Genomic DNA, 25,271 nt, shown 5'->3' with positions numbered 1-25,271 from the left:
TTCTTTGCACTCTTTTCACCCTTTTCCTGAACATGAGCAGGTTAGAAGATCAGAATTCGTAAGCAATTCTTTTGTACAGCTTCTGCATCAACACTAGTTAGTAGTGAACATCACTAATTGTTGGGTGTGTGATCTTATGCCACCTACTGCAGATAGAGGTATTCCTTATTTTGTCCTGCCATATGTGGCCTTTTGTGCTACTTCATGCTCGAGGAGACCTGTCCAGAGAGAGTTACCAAGTACTAGAATTTTGCTCCAGCAACATCTCCATGGCCTTATAAACATAGACCTGGACTCAGATTAGCATGAGAATAGGTTTATTGCCTATGTAAGGGCAAAAGGAGGGTTTGTGGTTCTAAAAATTCTGGACCCATGTAATTTACTTTGCCACAGCAGTACGATTTTAGTATCAAAAGACCGATAATGACTAGTACACTAAGCATGAGCATTTTCGCTCAATTCCAGCAGCGTTTTCACCTCGAAATCGCCATCTTCGTCCTGCACTCGTGGCTCCCATTTTATACACGGCAGCCATTTTTAAAAGTTGCCCTCACATAGGCTTATAATACAGTCAGATTTGATTCCAAGGACACGTACACCTTGATTGACTTTTCTCTGACCTGGGCAAGTTGGAACCATTGCCTCAGGCCAAACCTGTTTGGTCAGTCCCTCTCCCAGTGGCCGAATCAGATAGCATCAAGGCACACCATGCCATAAAACCCTTATTATCGCTCACACACCCTGCCTAATCTTGCTCACACCTGCACCTGCTCTTTTCTTCTTCTTACTTTACGAGGGAGAGGTGCCCGTTTTTATTGGGGGTCCACACTTATCTGATGTAAAATACTAGGCCTTGCCGGGTAATTTATTATGGGTTGGATGACATGAAATATGAGGTTTCATCATGACACTGTTTTTTCCTTTGTAGTGAAAACATGTGAATGACCAACCAAAATGTCAAGAATGTTTGCCTGAAGCTTAAAAAACTGTATATAAGGAAACCTGACTTTGCATTGAAACACAGTCTCCTGAGAACATACAAACCGTGCTGTTGTACTTCTAGGACGCTTGTTACTTGGCTGCAGCCAATAAATTCGATCTTTGACTTCACCTAGAAGACTCTGAGTTTCTGTGGTCTGAATCAGGAAAGTACCCGAGGTCTTTGGGTGTACCCTGGCACCGCTGGGTTACCGGATCAGTACCGGTTCTGAAAAACCCAGTACCTCACTGTGGTTACCAAAAAGAAAATCTATATGCCTCTAAGGCCCAAAGATTAACAAGAGGTCAAAAAAGGCTAAGGTTAGAAGATACCTCCTTCAAAGAAATTGAAAACGAACGAACTGTAGAACCAAATTCCTGTAGAATTAAGAACAATTCCCAAAATGTTGGCATTTATGCAAATAGCTAAAAAAACACATGTTCAAAACTCAGCTTTTATAGTAGGTTCACCTGGTATTAATGTAAAGATGAACAATGATGTTGATTCTAACCTATTTTATGTAAAGCGCCCAGTTGCAAAATGTGGCTATGGCCGTGCTCTATAGAGCCCACAAATAAATAAGTAAACAAATAAATAAACAAATACATTAATAATTATGCCTATCATGGGCCCTAATGCAAGAAATGAAACTGAGACCCCTCTCCAATAGCTTGCCATTAAAAAGCAACCATACATTAGAGTGCAATGTGCCAGTCTCTCACCCCAGAGCTCTGGTGCCACAGCACCTGTTACTTTAGTCATTGCTACATCACTCTATGCAGGTTAGAAGAATGTTGATTGAAAACCACAGATCATGTGCACAAGAGTGGAGAGGCCAGAGGTCCTGTGGAGAAAGGGGGAATGTGAAGGAGGCAATGAGAGTCCACCCTTATTCCACCCTGTCCAAACCAATATCGGACCCCCACAAACATGTGTCTGGCTGCAACCAGGTGCCCTTTGAACTGCATAAGCTGCACAACTGCTAAGGATATTGAAGTTTTCCCTTTTATTTACTATTGTGCTCAATCAATTTTATGATACAATTGACTTTGTCCTTTATCTTCTCGACCTTTGGAAGCAAAATAAATTTTCCACGCTGTGCACAGGTGTTAACCCAAAGTTCAAAAAATTAGTTGTATTGTTATTTTCCTGGTCTCTTATTCCCTTCTGAAGCAAGTGCTACAACGCTGGAATGTGAAAGGCTAGGCGATCACAAAGGCGCCAGATGCTTCTTAAAAGAATTCATACAAAATGTGGCAGCTATGGCTCACTCATACTGCACATACTCCAACAGTCGTTTACAGTGCTATGGCGCGCCGACTCTTTAAATTAAGGCACCCAAAAACCCAATTCATCAAACCAAATAGTGAAACATTTAAGAAGGAGCACTCAAAAGTTCTCAATGAATATTACTCCATACAATTTGCACACATATAGTCTATTGCCCATATTTTTCAACGTTATGTGTTAGTCCATCTGAATCATTCAGGAGTGTTTCATTTTTCAACGGACCTTCCAAGGCTCACAAAGATTAGCGTTGCCAGTCTTCAGGTCATGCAAAAATGTGCTTAATGTAAAACCAAGATTAAAAAGGGATGCCAGCCCAGCCAAAGTGGTTCATCCAACTCAAGTACTTCATCAGGGCTGCAAAGTTTACATGTAAACAATTGCAATCTTATACAAACAACATTTAAACAACGTATCCGGATCTAGATCTGGAAACTTATGCTTGAGCAGTACCCCTGCGGCCCGCCATCAGGTGGCTTCCTTCGGTTCCGCATGGCGTCAGCGTTTGTGCCAGGTGTGACATGGCAGTTGTTAGAAATGGGGTATCTAGTTGACAGAAGTATACACCCTTGTCCAAGTAGAGACCACAATCCTAGTCAGGGTAAGTCACGCACATTCCAAATTATCCTGTGCCCACCCTCTAGTAGCTTGGCACTGAGCAGTCAGGCATTAACTTAGAAGGAATGTAAAGTATTTGTGCAATAGATCATGCAATAACACAGTGTAAACACCACAAAAATACACCACACAGATTTAGAAAAATATGAGATATTTATCTGAATAAATTAAGGTAAAAAACAATCAAGATTTGATAATCGCAAGTTGAAATATCACTTTGATGATAATAAGAAGAGTGTTAAGTTCTTAAAAGCAACAATTGTCTCTTGCAAACGCATCAAAATTACAGGCTTGGAGACTGCAGAGGAGGAGATGCGTGGAAAATGAAGGGTGTGCGTCGGATTTCCGGGCGCACACAGACGATGCGATGATTAGGACTTTGTATCGAATTCCGGCAGCAGGCTTGAATCCTCTGTGCGATGCGGGGTCTTTTGATACCCAGGGCGATGCGTGGAAATCCAGGGTGTGCAGGATGAAGTCACAGGTGCTGCGTCAATCCAGTGGGTGATGCGTCAGAGTTTCTGTCATACGGCAGGCTCTGCGTAGATTCCTCTCGCAGGAAGTCAGGCTTCATCATTCCGGATCGGCGATGCGTTGATCCAGGGGGCTGTCCGGCAAAGTTCCGGTCACAATGCGGGCACTTCCTCGATCTCCACTCAAGGAGCCGAGCTGCGTCATTCCGGTTCGGCGATGCAGTGATCCTTTCACTGCTAAGAAGGCTATGCGTCGATTCCAGCAGACTGTGCGTCGATTTTCACTGCACAAGGAGTTCCTTTGCAGAGATTAAGGCCCTCATTCCAACATTGACGGGCGGCGGAGGCCGCCCGTCAATGTTGCGCGTCAGGAATACCGCTCCGCGGTCCAGAGACCGCGGAGGGTATTCCAAGTTTTCCCCTGGGCTGGCGGGCGGCCGCCGAAAGGCCGCCCGCCAGCCCAGGGGAAAACGACCTTCCCACCATGAAGCCGGCTCGTAATCGAGCCGGCGGAGTGGGAAGGTGCGACGGGTGCTACTGCACCCGTCGCGTATTTCACTGTCTGCTATGCAGACAGTGAAATACATTTTGGGGCCCTCCTATGGGGGCCCCTGCAGTGCCCATGCCGTTGGCATGGGCACTGCAGGGGCCCCCAGGGGCCCCGCGACTCCCCCTCCCGCCATCCGGTTCCCGGCGGGAGAACCGCCAGGAACTGGATGGCGGGAGGGGGAGTCGGAATCCCCAAGCTTGGAGGATTCCTTGGGGGCAGCGGGAAACCGGCGGGAGACCGCCGGTTTCCCTTCTCTGACCGCGGCTAAGCCGCCGCGGTCAGAATGCCCCGCGGGGCACCGCCGGCCTGTCGGCGGTGCCACCGCGTCCCGCGGCCCTGGTGGAAGTAATCCGCCAGGGTCGTAATGACCACCTAAGTCTTTTTGGCCCTGTGACTTCAGGAAACAGGAGGCAAGCTCTTGGAGTGGACTTCTCAGCAGAGCCAGAGGCCAGCAAGGCAGTAGGGCAACAGCAAGGCAGCAGTCCTTTACAGCAAAGCAGTCCAGGTGAGTCCTTTGGGCAGCCAGGGAGCTTCTCTTGGCAGGTTGCAGGTTCTGATGAAGAATGTCTATCCCAAGACGTTGGTAGGGTCAGGGCCCCAGTTTATATACCCAAAAGTGGCTTTGAAGTGGAGGAGACTTCAAAGAGTGGTTTTGAAGTGCACAAGGTCCCCTTTCAGTACAACCCTGTCTTCCTGTGTCCTAGCAGGGGGTTTGGCTGTCCATTGTGTGAGGACAGCCATTGTCCTTTGAAATGTAAGTGTCAGGCCCTCCACCCTTCAAGCCCTGGACGACACATTCAGTATGCAGGTGTGTGCAGGTGTGACTGAGCATCCTGTGTTTGTGGTTATCTGGGTGAAATGCACAAGGGAGCTGTCAACTAGTCCAGCCCAGACGTGGATTGGATACAGGCTGTAAGGCACAGGAGGATTTTAAGTGCAGAGAAATGCCCACTTTCTAAAAGTGGCATTTCCAAAATAGTAATATAAAATCCAACCTCACCAGTCAGCAGGATTTTGTATTGCCATTCAGCCATTCTAAATATGACCCGTCTATCCCTTTCTGATCAGAACCTACCACTCAAACAGTACATGAGGGTAACCCTAATGTTAGCCTATGAAAGGAGCAGGTCTCACAGTAGTGAAAAACGATTTTAGGAGTTTTCCACTACCAGGACATATAAAACACATAGGTATATGTCCTGCCTTTTACCTACACAGCACCCTGCCCTATGGGTTACCTAGGCCTATCTTATGGGTGACTTATATGTAGAAAAAGGGGAGTTTAAGGCTTGGCAAGTATTTTTAAATGCCAAGTCGAAGTGGCAGTGAAACTGCACACAGAGGCCTTGCAATGGCAGACCTGAGACATGGTGAAGAGGCTACTTGTGTGGGTGGCACAATCAGTGCTGCAGGCTCACTAGTAGCATTTAATATACAGTCCCTGGGCATATGCAGTAAACTTTCCTAGGGACTTTAATTAACTATGCCATTGGGTATGAGCCAATGTCACCATGTTTCAAGGGAGAGAGCATATGCATTTTAGAACTGGTTAGCAGTGGTAAAGTGCACAGAGCCCTGAAACCAGCAAAGACAATGTCAAAAAGTGGAGGAAGGCAGGAAAAAAGTTGGGGGTGACCATCCTAAGGCTCTCAGGTCTAACAGCGGTCACCTATATAGGTGCCACCCAGGCGTGGATGTTAGTTACTTTTTTCACGGCTTTCCACGCTAGGAACACTAACCAATAAAATGAACTGATGATTGTGTGTCCAAACTAGGCCCCCGAAAGGGATCACCCTAACTGCAGAAAATCAGTCTGCAGAGGAGGGAGACATGGGTGGGTGTAAGGAATCTGCAGCTCAATGGAGTCTCTACCAGATAATGCATTTCCAAAGGTAAGTAACTTGTTCATCTGATAGAGACTTCTAGCTGCAGATTCCTTGCCTTTAAATAGATACCCAAGCCATACCATCCTGGCGGTAGGCTGTGGACAACTTTTCCAACACTAAGAAGTCCTGCAGGACCAAACTTGCCAAATGCCCATCTCTGCAGACCTGACTCTCTAGGCAGTGGTGTTTTGCAAACGTGTGCATTGATGTCCCACGTTGCTGTCAGACCAATATCCAGCACTGAAACACTGCATGCCGCTGGTGGGATGAGCTCTCAATCCCTCAGAAGGCTGCTTTTTGGCCAGTACGTAGCAGATTTTAATACAGAAAATGAGCCCATGCAAAATGGTTCAATTCTGTACTACCTGAGCTTTCTTTGCTCCCACATATCCCACAAAGAGTTGGTCATCCACTCAGAACTCTTTTGCACCATCAAGGTAGAATGGCAGCACTCTTTTGGGGTCCAGCCAGTGCAGTCACTCTTCTTCCTTAGAGGGATGCGGGGGAGCAAAACAGGTGGGCAGGGTGACAGCCTGTCCCAAATTAAATGGGGTTACCACCTTTGGGAGGAAAGAGGCACAGGTGCGAAGCACCACTTTGTCAGGAAACATTGTAAGATATTGAGGGTTGGATGACAAAAGCTGCAGCTCACTCACCCTCCGGGCAGATGTTATAGCCACAAGAAAGGCTGTTTTCATGGTGAGCAACCTGAGGGAACAATTATGAAGTGGCTCAAATGGAGCTCACACCAGAAATGTAAGCACCAGGTTCAGGTCTCACTGAGGGATAATGTAGAGCAAAGGTGGAAACATATGTGCAAGCCCTTTGAGAAACTTATTTACAATAGGGGACTTAAATAAAGTGGGTTGGTTAGACAGCCGCAGAAAAGCAGATAGAGCAGACAGATAGCCTTTAAGAGTGCCCAGAGCAGAGCCCTGCTTGGCAAGGTCCAGAATGAAAAGAAGAAGATCAGAGAGAGAAGAAAGAGGATCTATAGACTTCTCAGACTTCTCTGTACAATATATTACAAATTTTTGCCAATGGCAGGTGTATACATTTTTGGTGGAGGAACGCCTGGCTGCCAGAATAACTGTACAGACTTCGGGAGGAAGGTCAAAAGCTGTCAATTGTCGCTGCTCAATCTCCACACATGAAGGCGTAGAGTTGACAGGTTTGGGTGGTGAACCCTCCTGTGCTGCTGCGACAGAAGATCCTCCCGAAAGGGCAGCCTGATCGGAGGATCAATGCTCATTTTCAGAAGCTCAGGGTACCAGACTCTCCTTGCCCTGTCTGGAGACACAAGGATTACTTGAACCTAGTTGTTTGTGATCTTCTTGAGAACTTTGGGCAGAAGTGGAATTGTCGGAAAGGCATTCAGGAGACCTGAACTCTACTAGCGACGAAAAACATTGCCCAGCGATGCCACCTTGAAAACTCCAAGTCACAATACTGCTGACATTGCGTGTTCTCTTTGGAGTGAAGAGATCTGACCAAGGCTCTCCCTACTGCTGAAAGAGTCCTTGCACCACCTCTGTATAGCTCCGTTGGGCATCAACGACTGAGTTTGTCTGCCCTGGCGTTCAGAGAGCCTGCCAGGTGTTTAACCACCAGGGTTACACCCTGCTGTTCCAGCCATGTCCAGAGATCCAGGGCCTCTTGACAAGGGATCCACAACCCCACCCATCCCTGCTTGTTGCAGTACCACATGGTGGTGGTGATGTCCATGAACAACTGCACTAACTTCCCCCTGACAGAGGGAAGAAATGCTTTCAATGCAAGCCGGATTGCCCGGAGCTCCAGCAGGTTGATGTGGGGTCCGGATTCCGCCAGAGAACAGAGTCCTCTGATCTCCACCTCTCCCAGATGGCCGCTCTATCCTAGGAGTGATGCATCAGTCACTACAGTGAGGTCTGGCTGGGGAAGGGAGAGGAGTCTGCTTTTGACCCAGTTGCGGTTTGTAATCAACCACTGCAGGTCTTTTACAGTTCCCTCTGAGATCTGAACCATATCAGAGAGATTTCCCTGATGCTAGGCCCATTGTTACTTCAGGTCCCACTGCAGAGCCCGCATATGCCATCTGGCATGATTCACCAGCAAGATGCAATAGGCCTTGATGCTTGGCAGCCTCAAAGTCAGTCTCACCGAAACCCAGGATAGGGGCTGAAATAGCAGTATCATAGCCAGAATATCCTGGACTTGCTCCTCAGGAGGATAAGCCCGAAATTGCACTGTGCCCAGAACACCTCAGATGAAAGTTAGTGTCTGAGAGGGAGTCGGTGTGACTTTGGTTGTAACTTCCTCTCAGAGAAAAATCATGTGATCCTCCGCCAGCCGTTCGTGTGTCGGCGGGAGTGAGGGAGGAAAGAATTGAAAAGGAAGGAAGTTGCCCTTCTAAATGATCTGCAGAATCTATGTGTCTGATGTAATGGACCTCCAGTGGAGGAGATGATGTTGAATTCTCCCTCCAGCTGGACAACCATGGTCCTATAGAATCAAACTGGGAGGGCTTGGAGGTTGCAGCTTCTGTGGGTTGGATGGCAGACGACTTCTGGATTTCCAGACCCTCTAAGTCTAAAGGCACCATGCGCACTTCATGCATAGCTAAGGGAGCTTGCTCAGGACGGTGGTTGGCATAGGGCTGGTGTGGTGGCCCCGAATAGGGCGAAAGGCAGATGGTGGATGGGGCTCGCTGAAAAGTCCTAAAAGCGTTCTCACCAAACAAGCAAGTTTCGTCGAAGGTCATGTCCATAAGGTTTGCCTGGGCATTCTCTGAAAAGCCAGATGTTCTCCTCCATAGCCACAGTAGGGGGAGAGAGCAAGCCAGAATCTGGAGATGTGTCCAGTCCACTGGCCCTTCCCAGTTCCTCATACCAGTCCAATGTTTGCTCTAACTGGTGCTCTACATAGTCCAGTGACCCCTCCCATTCTTCTCCCATGCCTGGCTGTTGAAAATAATGCTCAGGTGATCATCTGGCACCCATGGGCACCGTCAGCACCAGAATTGGCATCATACAAAGCCATTCTGGCTCTGTGTAATCAGGAAACAGAATCCATGAGACCCCATGGAAGCAGAGGTTGAAGCCACTGGCCCGGAACCTGATGGGGCCTCCCCTGACCCCACGGGGTACGAAGGCACACCAGAGGGGTTGGCCCACTCGAATATGTGGTGCATGGTCTTGTGAAAGTCTTTTACCTGAGTGGAGATTGCTCTGGCTCCCAGAAATGGAAGGAGGCCCAGAGTTGGACCTGGTATAAATTCCACAGAACCGTACCTGGAATGCCGATGTTCCAAACTCGTTGCATCCCCCAAAGGATAAGGTGAAGTCGAAATCCACTAAGACTTCTTATTTTTGTGCCTCTTCCCTGAGTGTCAAAAGGACCTCAAATGGGAGGAACAGGACTTGGGGCTCCTGGAGCAGTTTCGCAAACGTCACCTCGACTGGGACTGGGACCTCCGAGGTGTGTCGCTTGATGGTGTTGAATGCCAGGCTGCAAGGTGCTGTAGGGACTACTCCCTTAAAGTCTTTGGCACCATGGCCCAGCAGTCCGAGCATGACTTCGAATCATGGTTGCATTCAAGACACCATAGGCAGACAAGGTGAGGGTCCGTAACCAACATGGTCCAGTGACAGGCGCCACACGGCTTCAATCCTACCTTTCTGGATGAGATTTTTAACACACTTTCTAAAATACTAGGCAAAGTGCCAAAAAAAGCCTGTCAAAAAATGACAGCGGGTTGCTCTCTCCAGGTCAGTGCTAACTAGTGAGGGAAACAAAATAAGTGACGTCTGCACGCCTGGGAGGCGCCTATATAGGTGATCACGATGTCACATTTGGAGCCAATTACACCAAGCGACGCACGGGGGTACTGTTCAAGCAAGTTTCTGGATCAAGTTTAAAGCCTGGGGAAATTCTAAGGTAAAGAAGTTGCAGCTAGAAGTCTCTATCAGATTAAATATTATCTATAACATGACATGATGCATGCTTTGACTAGCCAATATTATTCCCTAACCAATCATACTACTGTAAAATAACCTTCCTTATTCTTGGGCAGAATAGAAACACTCATTTAATCTGCATCAATCTTTTTTGTATGTAGTGGATTGTCACTATTGCTACTTCAGCTAAAAAAAAGTGCATTTAAAGCAGATCTGTATATAAAAGACAATAACATCTGATATGTTTAATCTCTTAGGGCCAGATGTATCATGAAGGCCTTTTGCGATTCGGAATTTGCGATTTTTAAGAAATCGCTATTTCCGGCTTGCAAAATGCCATGTATCACATTTGCGAATGTAATAGCGATTTCTTAAAAATTGCAAATGCTATTACCGAATCGCAAATTGCGATACCGGCCCGATTCGCACCTATGGGCCTGTTGGCCCATATCTGCGAATTTTTAGCATTTCCAAAATTGCGATTTCTTAACTAGACGCATTTTAAATGCGTTTTTAAAAATTGCACATGGTTACCACCAAGTTCAACTTGGTGGTAAATAGCAATTCCCAAATGCCCAAATCGCATTTAGGAATTGCTTCATACATGTGCTAAGGAATCGCAAATAAGGAATCCTTATTTGTGATTTCTTATTTAGAGAGTCGCAATTTGCGACTCTCTAAACAGGGTCGCAATTTTAAGGAATCGCTATTTTAGCGATTCCTTAAAATTGCGTTCAGAATGTCTTTCATACATTCTGAAATGGCTTTTTGCATTCGCAAACGGGCATTCGCACAGTTTGCGAATGCAAAAACCTTGATACATCTGGCCCTTAGTCACAGTACAATGTCACTAGTTTTTCAAAATGAAATTCATACGCAATTTGAATAGTGGCTATCGTGTGTCACGTGAATAAGCACATGTTATTGGCATATTTCCATCAAAATCACAGCTGGAAAAAGTCCAAAACTAAAACAGCACAGAAGCAAAAAATATTATCGATCACATTAAAAAGGCTAAACCCCGTCATTGCAAATGTCCCAATTCTCGTTTACACAAGAGTTGTTACCTATGGTGACTTCACACAGTGCATATTGTCATCATCATATGGGTTCAATTTCATAATAATCATTAAGCAATACCACAATGTCAAGTATCGAGTGAGGCCGAAGCACTAAACATGCGATTATCTGAGAAGCAGGACCTTAGGGGGCTTAAGGCATAGTGTAAAGGGAGAGCAGTGCGGATTGTTAGAGGTACTTAAAATAAAATATTTTGTAAAATACTGAACATTTTTTAAGAACTTCAAAACAGAGGCAGATAGGGTGTGTGTGTGTTCATGTAAAAATCCCAGGTGAAATACTATAGCATTCAATATGTGCAACAACATCCACCAAACATCATCCTAATAACAAAAAGCGTGCACCTGTCACAATACTCAGTAACATAACCCCGACGTGCCATGACATCTGCGTTTACATATGTACTCCAGCATTCTACATGAAAGCATCTCTTCTACATGTTCTGTTACACTCTTTTTTTACTGAAAAATATCCTATTGGCAAAATTGCCAATATGGGTGTCATGTTTTAGCTGTTCTAACAGTACACCCCACCCTCACTTGTATTTAAGAACAGTTAGAGGCCCTGTGTTCAAAATCTTTCTAGAAGCAGCTACTCAGCGTAATGCTACTTGTGTCTGTCCCTAAACGGGGCTTAATGGAGAGACCCCAACTAGTTCCTTATCATCGTCTACAACAAAAGAAGGAAGGGTCCCATTCCAGGTCTAATCCACTAAATGACTCGTTGCATTATATGTCACACGAGCACACAGTATTATAAGAAGTACTGAAGTTCCTCTTCTTTATTCAGCCTTCTCTTCCACTCCACGTAGAAGACAAATCCATCTATCCCCGGCTTGTCTGAAGGCTAATTACCTATCGCCCTCCTAAACTGCTGGAAACTAGTTGTAAACCATGAAAAGTAAACGCACTATTATCCGGATGCGCCCCTTTTGCGTACTGAGGGAAGAGGTACCGAATGTCCACCTTTTAACTGCTCGACTGTGCTCCTGAATTCTTAATGTCAGGGGCCATACGATGCTTCCTACGTATATCAAAGAGCAGTAACAGATAATTACATACACAGTATGAGTACCACTACAGTTAATAAACTGGTTGATCTTATTCGTTTTGGTTGGATTATACTTAAACTCCAAGAGGCTAATGATGCCATAGTTGCACATGTTATAATATGACCAGACGAAAAAGAAAGCCTTTTGGAGGTGGTGGTATTCTCTAGAGGTGGCATGAAATAATACCTCGGGGTTGTGCCTCTAATGGCTTTAGCTCTACGGAAAGTAATCTGAGGTCTGGAAGAAATCCTCTCTATCATTTCTGAAACCCCTTGTAATAGGAACCAATGATTTCATAATAGTTTATAGATAACATAGTGAGCACTTTTATAAGTGGTCATGATAGGTGATTAGTGTTCCCCATTTCACTGAGTTTTAGATTTCCAGATCGTTACACTTTTAGGCTCATGTTTATACTTTTTGACGCAAACCAGCGCCGGCGCTGAATTGTGTAAAATTTTTACCGCCGGCTAACGCCATTCCTATGCGCCATGAGGGCGCCTTATTTAAGGAATGACGTTAGCCGGCGCTGAGGACTGGTCTGAATAAAAAAAAATGACGCAAACCAGGCAGCGCCGGCGTAGGGGAAAATGGGGGTTGTGCGTCAAAAAATGGTGCAAGTCAGTTTTGAGGCAAAAATCATGCCTCAAACCGGACTTGCACCATTTTTTGACGCACAACCCCCACTGAAATGACTCCTGTCTTGGCAAAAACAGGAGTCATGCCCCCTTGACCAATGGCCATGCCCAGGGGACTTCTGTCCCCTGGGCATGGCCATTGGGCACAGTGGCATGTAGGGGGGCCCAAATTAGGCCCCCCCCCTATGCCACTTTAAAAAAATTAAAAAAAATACTTACCTCAAATTACCTGTGCTTACCTGGGATGGGTCCCCCATCCATGGGTGTCCTCCAGGGGTGGGCAAGGATGGCAGGGGGTGTCCCTGGGGGCAGGGAAGGGCACCTCTGGACTCCTTCCATGGTTGGTCAGAGACCATGGAAGTGAGCCCACAGGTCCCTAAACGCCTGCCCTGACCCAGGCGTTAAAAAACAGCGCACATCAGGCTGTGTGCTGTTTTTTAAGGCCCGCCCCCTCCTGTGCGTCAAAATGACGCTGGAGTATAAATAAGGTGCACAGGCTTTAAAGTCATTTTTGGGGCGGGAACGCCTACCTTGCATGTCATTAACGCAAGGCAGTTTCCTGCATCCAAAAAATGACGCACACAGAGGTATTTTGACGTCCGCGGGCTTGGGCGTCAAAGTTTAACTATGGTGCACGGTTTGTGCTGAATGTGCGTCAAAAGTTTTGATGCACATTCGGTGCAAACAGAGTATAAATATGCCCCTCAGTATCCTTGATTCTGGTTGACTTAAAAGGGAGTCTCCATACTCCCTAGTTTTTAATGTATTTTACAAACTAGTAAGACACTCAGAAAATTGCTCCTGCTCGCTGCAGTTCTTACAAGTCCTGGGTATCTCTCCGTGTGGGATTCCCTTGATCACAGGTCTTGTTTGTGCACTCTCTGCTCTTATGATGTTATTCATTGCTGTTTGCTTTTCAAATAAAGTTCTTTACATCCTATTATCTTTAATATAAAATTCACAATGTATGTATGTGATTCCATGTCTGTCAATAGCCATGGTCAGTGAAACATTATATGGATTCTGGTCCAAGTAAGCACAATATTCCTACATTCGTGTTTCAGTAGCCGTTCACATATTAATAACTAAGGGCCTAATTTAGACTATGGTGGATGGGTCAGTCCATCACAAACATGATGGATATCCTGTCCTCTGTATTACAATTCCCATAGGATATTATGGGATCGTAATACGTCTGAAGGGATATCTGTCACGTTTGTGATGGAGTAACCCCATCAGCAACTCTAAATCAGGCCCATTGCCTCTAAAAATGAATGTACAGGGTCCATGATTTGTTGCTGAGGTCCCAGACATGCCCCCTCTCATACCACTACAGAAAGAGGTTCACATACTAGGGAGAGACTTGTAGTCAATGGCAGTGCCATGAAGTCTGAAGCAACATTCTCCATTGAACAAAAACAACTTTTTGGACAAGATTAAGGGCCTGATTTAAGTCTTGTGGAGGGGAAAACTCCATCACAAAGGTGACAGATATCCCATCCACCTTATTATGATCCCATGGTACCCCATGGAGATCTTAATAAGGAGGGCGGGATGTGTGTCACATTTGGGATGCAGTATTCCCTCCACCAAGACCTAAATGAGGCCCTGAGTCAGCCATATCAATTAGAATTCGTGTTTTCCCAAAATAATTCACATATCTTGAAAACAAAAAATGTTGCATAGCAATTAAGCCAAACTCCTTTTTTACACAGGTATACAATCCCACCACATCCATAGTCACACACATCATATTCTCCCCCCTCGCCCTATGACATAGAAAAATATGTTAAGTAGACTATGGAACTACATGTGTGCAAATTGTACGGAGTAATATTCATTGAGAACATTTGAGTGCTCCCTCATCGACGTTTTGCCGCTTAAAAGAGATGCATTAGGAGCTGATGTTTGCAACAGCAATACAATTGTTTTTTGAGTTCCTCAAATGAAACTCACAAACTCATTATCAGGTGTAGCTTTCTCCTGGATCAAATGATGATGTAGTATGATGGTGGATGTCATTCATTTATAGAAGACGAACAGAAGAAATTGACATCCCTTCCAATATCTGTAGATGATCTGTTTCTGGCAGATGCTCTCTGTAGTCAAATTCTTGATTCCTGAAACTTTGATGTAATAACCTGTCTTGTCCTGAACTGTTAGTGCCTCGTAGAAGTGCTGGGTCCTTGCCCTTACTATATGTTTCGGTTCTTTCCGCTATTCAAGTATATTGGAAATGCTAAGCCTTTTAGAACAAATGGCAATATATCAGCTGAAGATGTAGGGAAAGAGACTGCAGATCAGAGAATAGCATCTCATCCTTTATAAGAGCCAAACTAGTGTAGATTTTATTTCTCGTGACAGGACCACTCTTTAGGTTGTTGCTTTTACTGTCATGATCCCACCACAACATTGTTTTATTACATCTCTGTTGTCCTGTTTATGAATTGTGTACAGTCTACAGGACTATATGTACAGGGGTTGGAGTGTTAAGGTTTGTTACTTACGATATGTAAATATTAAAATCCTTTTGTAATATTTTGGAGACTTTAGATTTTGCGCTCTTACGAATATTGCTGTTGCATGTTTATGATTTAATCTGGAAGACAAAAAAAACAATGACGTTCAATGTAAAAATGTAATGTTAAGTTCACAACACATTATCGTAAGAATTGATTCATAAATGCGACTGCATTGTTTAACAAGCATGAAATGAATAAAATAAGTATTAATATAAATGGAAGTTATTCGTAGCAAAGTGTGCACTAGCAAAGATTAAATGGAAAATATGCTAATAATAAAGTTGAAATTACCGCACTAGATTAATCAAAGGAGATGCTAGAAACGTTAGAAAAAAGCTGTGAATGGCACCATTTATGGGGTGCAACTTTAACTTTCCAAATGTGGTTTTCAATGACGTCGTGAACTGAGCTGTGGGTAGTGCTAATAATGATGTTACCTATAGTGGCATTGGTGATGACATCAAGAATATATTGTGTTTGGCAGTTTTTTTAGCTTTGAAAGACCAGAGTTCAAGACCTAAAAAAAAGATGTGGGTAGGCTAACCAAGTTAGGCAGTATGCAAGTGTCATTATGGCACTTGACATCGTACATGTCATCACAGGAAGTAGTGTCACAACCCATGACCTCACAGGAAGTGAAATCACAATAAGTGACATCAGATATTAAGACCTCATACATATGTTTAGCAGGTTTATCATGAGTACATTTAAGCGCATTTCGAGACTTAACTAATGAAATTTTGTGTCAGGTTGTGATAAAAAACTGGCATAAACCTGATGCAAAATCTAGGCCTCAACTTTTACATTTATTTTTTACAAACTCCACCACAAATAAAATGGCAAGAAGGAGAAGCGTGGCAGTAAATCTGCTCTGCTCCATTTGTTGCAAAATCTGCATTTATTAAATAATAATTTATGGAGTTAAGGTACCTGATGCAGTGTTTGTGTGCCCAGTAAATCTCAGGGAATAATAATAATAGTAAGATAAGTTAATGCATTTGCTGGAGAGATCTGTGTTTCGTTGAGTGCCAGTGTTTAATCAAAGTACTCTATAGGGGGTTAATGTGTCTTCTGCTATGCACACCAAGTAACAATTCAGATGACAGATACTTATTTTATGTGGATAGGTGAGTGGGTAACCGATTTTCATACAGCGATCCTTTAGTTGCTTGCAGTTGATAAACTGTAATCCTACTAATATAGCACAGTGAGCTTTGAAGGACCTGTGACTCCTACACCTTGTGATCCTCACGTCTTATAAAACACATCCTGTACATTGATTTACACAGTGATGTAAAGCGCTCTGACACCCTGCATTGGGATGACTAGTGCTATAAAAGAAATAAAACAAAATAGTGGTATTTAAATTGTTATTTGTGCAAATACTGGGGCAGAATAACTCATCTGGCATTCTTACAGTGCATGCATTTTTCTCATTTACAAGGATGGAACAAAATCAAAGAGCATGCCTCTCTGAAGTATCTGTGAAGTGATAAGCTGCATTCCTTGGTTTCCCCTCCATTGCGGTTGTATCTAGGTGTGAGGCTCCAGATAGCTCCCAGTTAGAAAACTGGAACAAAAGGAGACCTGATGGCCCCTTAACTTCTGCTTTTGTTTTGAGCCCAGCTGGAATTTAAAATACAAAGCACCGTGCCGCCTGCTGATTGGACTAAAAGCAGACAATGTGCAGGTGCTGCTCAATGTGTCCCGCTGTCTGAAAATTACACTGGGACAGTTGAGCGTATTTCAATCGGGCCCAGATTCTTGGCAGAGTGGATGGCGTCTACCCTATGAAAATGGTGGGTGGACACTGTTTACCTGCGTGTACCCCTAACTTGTGCCCTGTGAAAGACTTTATTTAGCCTTCATCCTGAAGGTACATCTGCATTACATTTACATAGAAATTTTGTCTACCATCTCTCCATAACGGGGAGCTGATGAGGTTTTGCAACCTTCAAGGGTATCATTTAGCAATGTTTGTAAGTTGAACTTGAAACATCATTGTCCTTCCGCTAAAGATTTTGTAAATAATTATGGAAATATATGAAGACTGACATACTGATAAGAGAAGGGTTAACACACAAAATGCAAAAATAAAGCCATGAAATATCCCACTCACCTTTCGCTGTCTGAGTGCATTTACCTTGTGACATCACAATCCACATGTTATCAACCATAGGGTTGCCTTTCAGTATGATGTCCTTAAAATATGGCTCAAACTGACAAATACATCCCTGTTAGTGGTACTGTCTGTCATTCAATTGCATGATGATAGACTTAGGCCCTTACTACAAGTCTGGTGGTCCTGGGACCACCAGACTTTCTGTGGAGGTCGGACCGCCCCCAAAGCAGCAGTCCGGTCTCCACATTATGACCGTGGTGGAGCCACCATGGTCCGACCGCTGGCACCACCAAGTTGCTGCCAGTCGACAGCCTGGCAGTGCCGGCGGTACTAATCCACCAGGGCAGCGCTGCACTGGGGATTACGAGTCCCCTCTCCGCCGGCTTTTGCATGGCGGTTCCACTGCCATGCAAAGGCTGGCGGAGGCTGGCATGGATAGTGCAGGGGCTCCATGGACACCCCCATCACGCTTACAGGCAGTTAAAAGCGCAACAGGTGCTGTCACACTTGATACACCGCAACATTGCCACTGGATTTATTATGAGCCGATGTCAATGTTGTGGCCTGTTTCCCGCAGGGCCAACAGGCGGAAATGCTGTTTCCACCTGCTGAGCCAGTGGGAAACTCATAATAGGGCCATTGGGTGGAAAACCTGAGTGGCGGTTTTTCCATCCAAAAGAGTTTGGCGGGCAGCGGGTCAAAATGAGGGCCTTAGTCTTACACTGGTTTATATAATGCAAACATTTTGGTCAAATGATGGGCTGTTCAGCCTAAAGAAGGTTCGTTGACTGATCTCCCAAGATGCTCTCCCTGCGCTCCCAGAGCATGTGGCAGAATTGCACTTTATATAGACTGCTCTATCTCACAAGTATGAGTGGTGTCAGTGAGACTAAAAACTGGGTCTACAGCCTTCATGGATCAAAGATATTTTGAAAAAAATGATCCATATAACAGAATGATATTCAAAATATTAGAAGGAACAGACCATTGAACTCAAAGAGGTTATTGGTGTGTGAATCTCTGTGTGTGTGCATGTGTTCGCACATTTGAAGAATGTGATATACTTTTTTTGAAAATGAAGATGAACTGTTCTTTCACATGACAGTGAAGGAACAGAGAGAAAGCTGAGAACATGTTAAAGAATGTTATAAGAAAAGTTGCAGACAGGTAACTCTCAACCAGCCCAGCTCTCCTGCTCTGTTAGAAATGGGGTCTTTGGTTGGCAGTCCGATTGCCCCCTGTGCAAGTAAGGACCCTCACTTTAGTCAGGGTAAAGGAGAATCACACTCAGTTAACCCCCCTCTCACCCTCTTGGTAGCTTGGCACGAGCAGACAGGTTTAATTTCAGAAGCAATGTGTAAAGTATTTGTTCCAACACACACAGTAATACAGGGAAAACACTACAAAATGGACACCACACCAGTATGGAAAAATAGGTAATATTTATCTAAATCAAACAAGACCAAAATGACAAAAATCCAACAAACACAAGTTAAAATATGAATTTTCAAATGAATAAGAGTCTCGATCCTTAGAAAACAGTGAGAATGCTGTTGTTACACAAAGTACCTGGTTAACGTAAAAAATAAAGCCGCACAGGTGAGCATGCATCAGAAAAGACAGCAATGCATTGATTCTTTCCTAGCAAGGGAGGTCGTGCATCATTCTCTTCTCCGGTCAGGTAGGGGATGCATAGTTTCTTCTCCCTCACAAGAGAGCGATGCGTCGATTTCCAGACGGGGCACCTCAGATCCGCGCAGAGTCGGGTTGACTTTGATGCCCAGGGATGATGTGTGGAAAATCCTGTCACACGGTTTTAGAAAGTCGCGCTGCGTGGGGTTTGCCCGTCGTTTCTCTAGCCATGATGCATCAATCTGCCAGCCGCAATGCAGGTGGAGCATCGATTTTAGCCTCAAGGCCGGTGGCGCTTCGTTTATCAGCCGTCTTGCAGATGGTGTGTCGTAAATTTTCCCGCATGGCGTTCTGTGCGTGGATTTTCAGCTCTTGTCTACCAACTTCAGCTTTCAAGTGCTCAGGGACTGGATGGCACAACACTTGGCAGGGCAGGAGTCTCAGCAGAGAGTCCAGATATTAGCAGAGGAAGTCTTTGATGGCCCTGAGACTTCAAAACAGGAGGCAAGCTCAGTTCAAGCCCTTGAGGATTCTTCACAAGCAGGAATATATCACAAAGTCCAGTCTTTGTACCCTTTCACAGGCAGAAGCAGCAACTGCAGGATAGCCAAACAAAGCACAGTCACAGGCAGCGGTAGCACTTCTCAGCTCTTCAGCTCCTCTCCTTGGCAGAGGTTCCTCTTCAATCCAGAAGTGATCTTGAAGAAATCTGAAGTCTGTGGTTTGGGTCCACTACTTATACCCCTTTCTGCCTTTGAAGTAGGCATACTTAAAAGGAAAGTCTCTGTTGTTCACAAGACCCAGCCTTGCCCAGGCCAGGCCCCAGACACACACCAGGGGGTTGGAGACTGCATTGTGTGAGGGCAGGCACAGCCCATTCAGGTGTAAGTGACCACTCCTCCCTCCCCTCTAGCAAAGATGGTTCATCAGGATATTCAGGCTACACCCCAGCTCCCTTTGTCTCACTGTCTAGAGGGGATTCACAAACAGCTCAACTGTCAAACTGACACAGACAGGCAATCCACAAACAGGCAGAGTTGCAGAATGGTTTAAGCAAGAAAATGACTACTTTCTAAAAGTGGCATTTTTAAACTAACAATCTAAAAACAAACTTCACTAAACATGTATTTTTAAATTGTGAGTTCAGAGACCCCATACTCCATGTTCCTATCTACTCTCAAAGGGAATCTGTACTTTCATAATATTTAAATGCAGCACCAGTGTTAACCTCTGAGACAGCTAGGCCTTGCAACAGTGAAGAATACATTTAAAAGTATTTCACTGTTAGGACATGTAACACACATCAGTACATGTCCCACCTTTAACATACACTGCACCCTGCCCATGGGGATACCTAGGGCCTACTTCTAAAAGTGGCATTTTCAAACTGACAATCTAAAAACCATCTGTACAAAAAGGAGTATTTTTTAATTTTGAGTTCAGATGTCCAAACTCCATATCTCTATTTCAAAGCAGCCCCCATGTTAACCTATTGGGGAGATAGGCCTTGCAATAGCGAAAAACAATTTGGTAGTATTTCACTATTAGGCCATGTAAAACACACCAGTACATGTACTACCTTTTAAATACACTGCATCCTGCCCATGGGGCTACCTAGGGCCTACCTTACGGGTGCCTTACAAGTATGAAAAAGGATGGTTTAGGCCTGGCAAGTGGGTATACTTGCCAAGTTGAATTGGCAGTGCAAGACTGCACACACAGACACTGCAGTGGCAGGTCTGAGCCATGTTTACAGGGCTACTAATGTGGGTAACACACCCAGTGCTGCATGCCCACTAGTAGCATTTCATTTACAGGCCCAGGGCACCTCTAGCACACTTTACTAGGGACTTACTCGTAAATCAAATATGCCAATCATGATAAACAAATCAACAGTACAATTTTCACAGCGAGCATATATACCTTAGCACTGTTTAGCAGTGGTAAAGTGCTCAGAGTCCTAAAGCCAACAAAAACAGGTCAGAAAAAATAGAAGGAAGGAGGCAAAACGTTTAGGGATGACCCAGCAAAAAGGGTCATTTCCAACACATGCTCCATCCCTCCAAAAAACAGATCCTTTGTTGAAGGTCTGTGCTAATACCTGCAGGGTACATTCTCAGCAACCAGATTGGTTGCTCGCATGAAATGAACATGTTAGCATGATCAAAGCACTACATTTTTGGTGGAGACAGGATAGGCTTGGGTAGAGCTGAGCCAGAGGTTTGACTTGGCTCTAAAAGCCAAAGCATGAACCGAACCATCTAAAGATGTAAATATGGCAGCAAACATCATGTTTCAATGTCTCAAGTACTACATACTTTTAAATCACCAAAATGAGTGACATGTATTTAAAGTAATATGTTTTTTTAATTCAAAGCATTCAAGAATGCCCCTATGATTTGACAAATGTTGCCATGAGTTATCCAGAATGTGTCAGTTTGTCATGTTTCCTATTATGTAATTTATATTATTAAATGTGAAGCAAGAGTTTTTTATATTAGCCATACATACATTAGTTTTTGTATAGCACAGATCATGCACTGAAGTACATGAATGTGCTTTTAAACTGGTTGTTTAAGCTAAAAGATACAGACTAAAGTAAAGTGATAAGCCGTGGATCACACAGTTTGGTCAAGTGAAGATGGGATATGACACTGGGATTATGCACTACAAATAATCAACTCAGAAACTGTAGGGTTAAATCCCACTCTCTTCTGTTTAACACCAATGGTCAATGTTTTTTATTCAGCTATTCAATTATTGTTATTCAATTAATATTAATATGTAGGATTCAATAAGTAACATTTATAACACCTGCAATCAAATTGACACTATACATAAATGTATAAATGTGCGTAATCATAATATTTACAGGTGTGTTTTTCTCTTTGGAATGTTTCAAAAGACTCTGAAGATCAACCACAGTGACAGAGCATGTCTGTGTGAAGATTTGCAGCACTTAACAAAAGTGCCTACTTGAAGAGCTGTAACATAAGGAGCAAACTCTTTGGCATTCGGCACGGAAACTATGCATGGCAGGGAAATGGAAACGCTTAACAAGTTTCAAATAAAAGCCTATAAATCTGTATTTTCCATTCCAAATGCAGCATCTCCAGTCCAGGTCCATCTAAAATTTGGCTTAAAAAATCAAAAATTCCAAAGCATGAATGCTTTGGAATAATATGCTGGAGATTGCACAGCTCAGATAAAGGATCCTTAAACAACCTATACTGGATGGAAATTGAGGACCAGCAGATGAACAAACAAAGCCACCCCTAGGGAGAACATCTAAGACAGGCAGTAGAGGTACTAGGCATCTGAAACCCCTGGTCCATACGTGTGTAGAAAGCAGTTTTTTGCCAAGTGACCAATTCCTCCACCAGATATATGTCTTACCTAAATGATAAGACCCTTTCCGCAAAGGGACAACATGCCTGGATGGCAATCAACTCATATAAAACTCTGACTACAGGAGTACATGTCAGCTCACTTCTCTCTGGCCTTAAAATCAGTGGTAGCTGTCACGCAAAATGGGTCACGGGTGGGCGGATGAAAAAAAAAAGGAACACTTACCTGTTTCATCGGGAGACAGGTTCCATCTCTCCTCCGTCATCTTCCTACATCCCAGCAAGCACAAAGGGTCCCAGGCTCCCCTAACCAAATCACGGCACTGCTGTCACCAGCATGACAGCAGCTGCGTGACTGGTGTGATCGGTCTGGTTCTGCGCTCAGACAGGGAGTGGGAGCCTCTGCAGGTTCTCCACAGCTGTGCAATACAGCCGGGTGGAGAAATGCTAACTACGCATGTCTGTTTGACTGGCCCAACATGGTCGGCCAAACCATCGTGTACACCTATGGTGCACATACCCTGTCCTCCCTGTAACACAGCCCAGCCCCGCCCTAACCTGGCTCCGGCACTGAAAAATAAAATGATAATAACAATATGTTATTATCATTTTATTTTACCTTTCTTGCACTGCTCAGAGTAGTGGGGCAATGCTGCTGCTTAAAATAGCAGTTTGTGCTATAAAACACACAAAGCAGAAAAAAGATGGAATAGAAAGACGGGAAACACGACTCAAAGTCTAAGGTGGATTCAAGACTATGCAGTCATGGTATTCGGTGTGACGACATTTAGTAACGCTGGCCACTTGCTTCAGAGCAGAACTTTGGTCACCGGAACGCTTTATTTTACAAATGAATCACTGTTTGGGAGAAACGAGATCTGTCCTCAACTATTTATTTTTGTTTTCACTTTTAAATATTGGGGGGGGGGGTGTATTGTCCCATGCCTCCACCATTCAAAAATACCGGGAAAATAAATCACCCTGTCCTTCGCAGTTTCTACATCCATGAATATGTTCAAAACGGTTGCTTCCGTATTTGACTATTAGTAAAAACTGAATCAAGTTGAATGTATTAGGGCATTGTCCTCAGTTCAACAGCAAATGCATTCACAAACACGCCTATATCAGTAAATGCAGCCCGTGGCTTTGATGGAGTGCGCGCCTACTGTGGTGAGGGGCCTCCGAGTCCACCATGTCTTACAGATATTCATTGGCCTTAGCCTAATTGGGGACCCAGTGAAGAGGCGTAATTCAAGCCGCTGCGGGGCAGAGGGCCCCTCTGTTACGCCCGTTGTGTAGTCAGTAATGGCAGCCTTGGCTTCACTTTGCTCAACCCGTGCCATGTGAGACTGAATAGGGATTACGGTTCTCCTTTGTAGTTCATGAGTGCGGAGGCAGGACCATGCATTTCTCATCTTTGCTTCTAATATCCTAATGTCTTCCCGAACGAGCTGCACGTGGAGCAGGCAGTGCAGAGAAGGCGAGAGTGATTTATCTTAGTTATTCCGTGGCCCGTGTACACAGCGGAAACGCTGTGAAAAGCTCTTCTCTGCTCTAGAGGGCAGTCTAGAGGCGCCTTTCTAGAGTAACGGCAAGTGACAATTGTTCGTAGACCTCTCTCACAGAATAGTGAACCGTCCATGCCGGTATCGTTTTCAGTCCAGATGCCACTCTCGCTGGGCCTCTCACCCTCCCTCTCTTCTCTACTTCTCTCTCTCTTCATGTCTGTGCTTTCTCTCTGCATTGCTTTAGTTTCAATATCTCTAAGCATGCTCTTCTTCGCTTAACACCGTCATTTCGTTGCCTAACTTGCAAACCTTCAGCCCTTTAATGTCTTTCTTCACCCCTACTGCTTCTCCACGCGCTCACCAATCCTTTACTCGTGTTCTTCTTTCTCTTTTCTATAGCCACTCCTTTTTGCTCTGCTTTCACTCTCTGTCTCTCTCTGTCATTCTCCGTGTCTCCCCTTCACCCACCCAGCTCCTTTCTCTTGCTTTCCCTAAGCACTTCAAGGTAATGCGGCAGTTTAACAGGGAGTTGTACGCCTCTGTGGGTGTCAAAGGCTAACAAGAGCCCGTCTCCCGTTTTCTCTGTCTTATTGAGCACCAGAAAACTAATCAATTCCCATGTTTGCTAATTTATAGGTGAGAGTGGCTCATTCACTCCATAAATAAAGATTGCATTTGATTACCCACGGGCATGTTTAAATGTAGTCGCGACTCAACTCCCTCCTGCCCACTCGCAAACCCCAACTGCCCCACCTATACACACAGACATCCATCCCATTCACCCTCGCCCACACCCATACCCCGGCCCCTCCATCTCGTGAATTTGGATTGAGAATGGTGCAAGCATTTTATGTATTGGCAACCTGTACACGAAATGCTGAACGCCTACTGCCGAATGAGACGGGTCAGTGGCTTCTGGTGGAAACAGCATGCTGGTTGTGCTCCTCTTAAGGAAGCCCACAAACAAAGGGGAGGCGCCTGCCACCTTAAAGCATGCAGTTATGCAAACCAACATGTCACCCACAGCATCAATATGCGGTAAATATGTAGCGGGCTTCCCATTGGCTGAGGAGTATTGGCTGTGCCATTGGTTGCTGTAATTAGGTCACGTGCTGTGCCTGGCACCACGTCGTCTCTCCCACAGCGCCCTCGCCGGCGTCTGCCTTTACCCGAGATGTAAGCCTTCGGCTCAATGGCAATGAGAAGGGGTTAACACATTAAAGGAGAACTGAGCCCTGGCGATTGCATCTTTTATTTTAAAGCTCCTGCCCTAACATATCTCCCTATCCGTTTCTTGCGCAGCATCCTATTGACACAGCAAAGAGTTCAGCTCCAGTTCAAAGGACCGCAACACCTCTACTGTACTGTACATATCAAAATCATTAAACATGCCAAGGATGACGCATACAGCTGTAAACTGACGTCTGTACGAACGAAGATAGTGTACAGGTTCTCACATTAGCAGATTCGTTTGCAGCCGGGCCCACTAACGTGCTCTGCATTTTACTGTCATCCTTTCATCTTCGTGTTCCTTCCTTTCTTCCTTGATTCGAATTTCCTCATTTTTCTTTACAACTTTTCTCCTTTTTTATTTTATTTTTATTTCTTTCGTCTCTCTCTCTCGTCATTCGCTAACGTTT

The 25,271-nt window shown here is 44.7% G+C and overlaps 1 long non-coding RNA gene across 1 annotated transcript in view; it reads right to left on the bottom strand.

Moving 5' to 3' along the window:
- Positions 1 to 25,271, bottom strand: part of LOC138284193 (uncharacterized) — a 335,272-nt gene that overhangs the window by 144,819 nt on the left and 165,182 nt on the right. Inside the window, exon 3 of the long non-coding RNA XR_011201356.1 lies at positions 15,008 to 15,099. This is a non-coding gene — a long non-coding RNA (uncharacterized lncRNA). The remainder of the gene's footprint in view (positions 1 to 15,007; positions 15,100 to 25,271) is intronic.

The sequence above is a fragment of the Pleurodeles waltl genome, chromosome 3_1 (genome assembly GCF_031143425.1).
Source record: "Pleurodeles waltl isolate 20211129_DDA chromosome 3_1, aPleWal1.hap1.20221129, whole genome shotgun sequence".
NCBI lineage: Eukaryota > Metazoa > Chordata > Amphibia > Caudata > Salamandridae > Pleurodeles > Pleurodeles waltl.
This window is presented reverse-complemented; position numbering and strand designations above follow the sequence as displayed.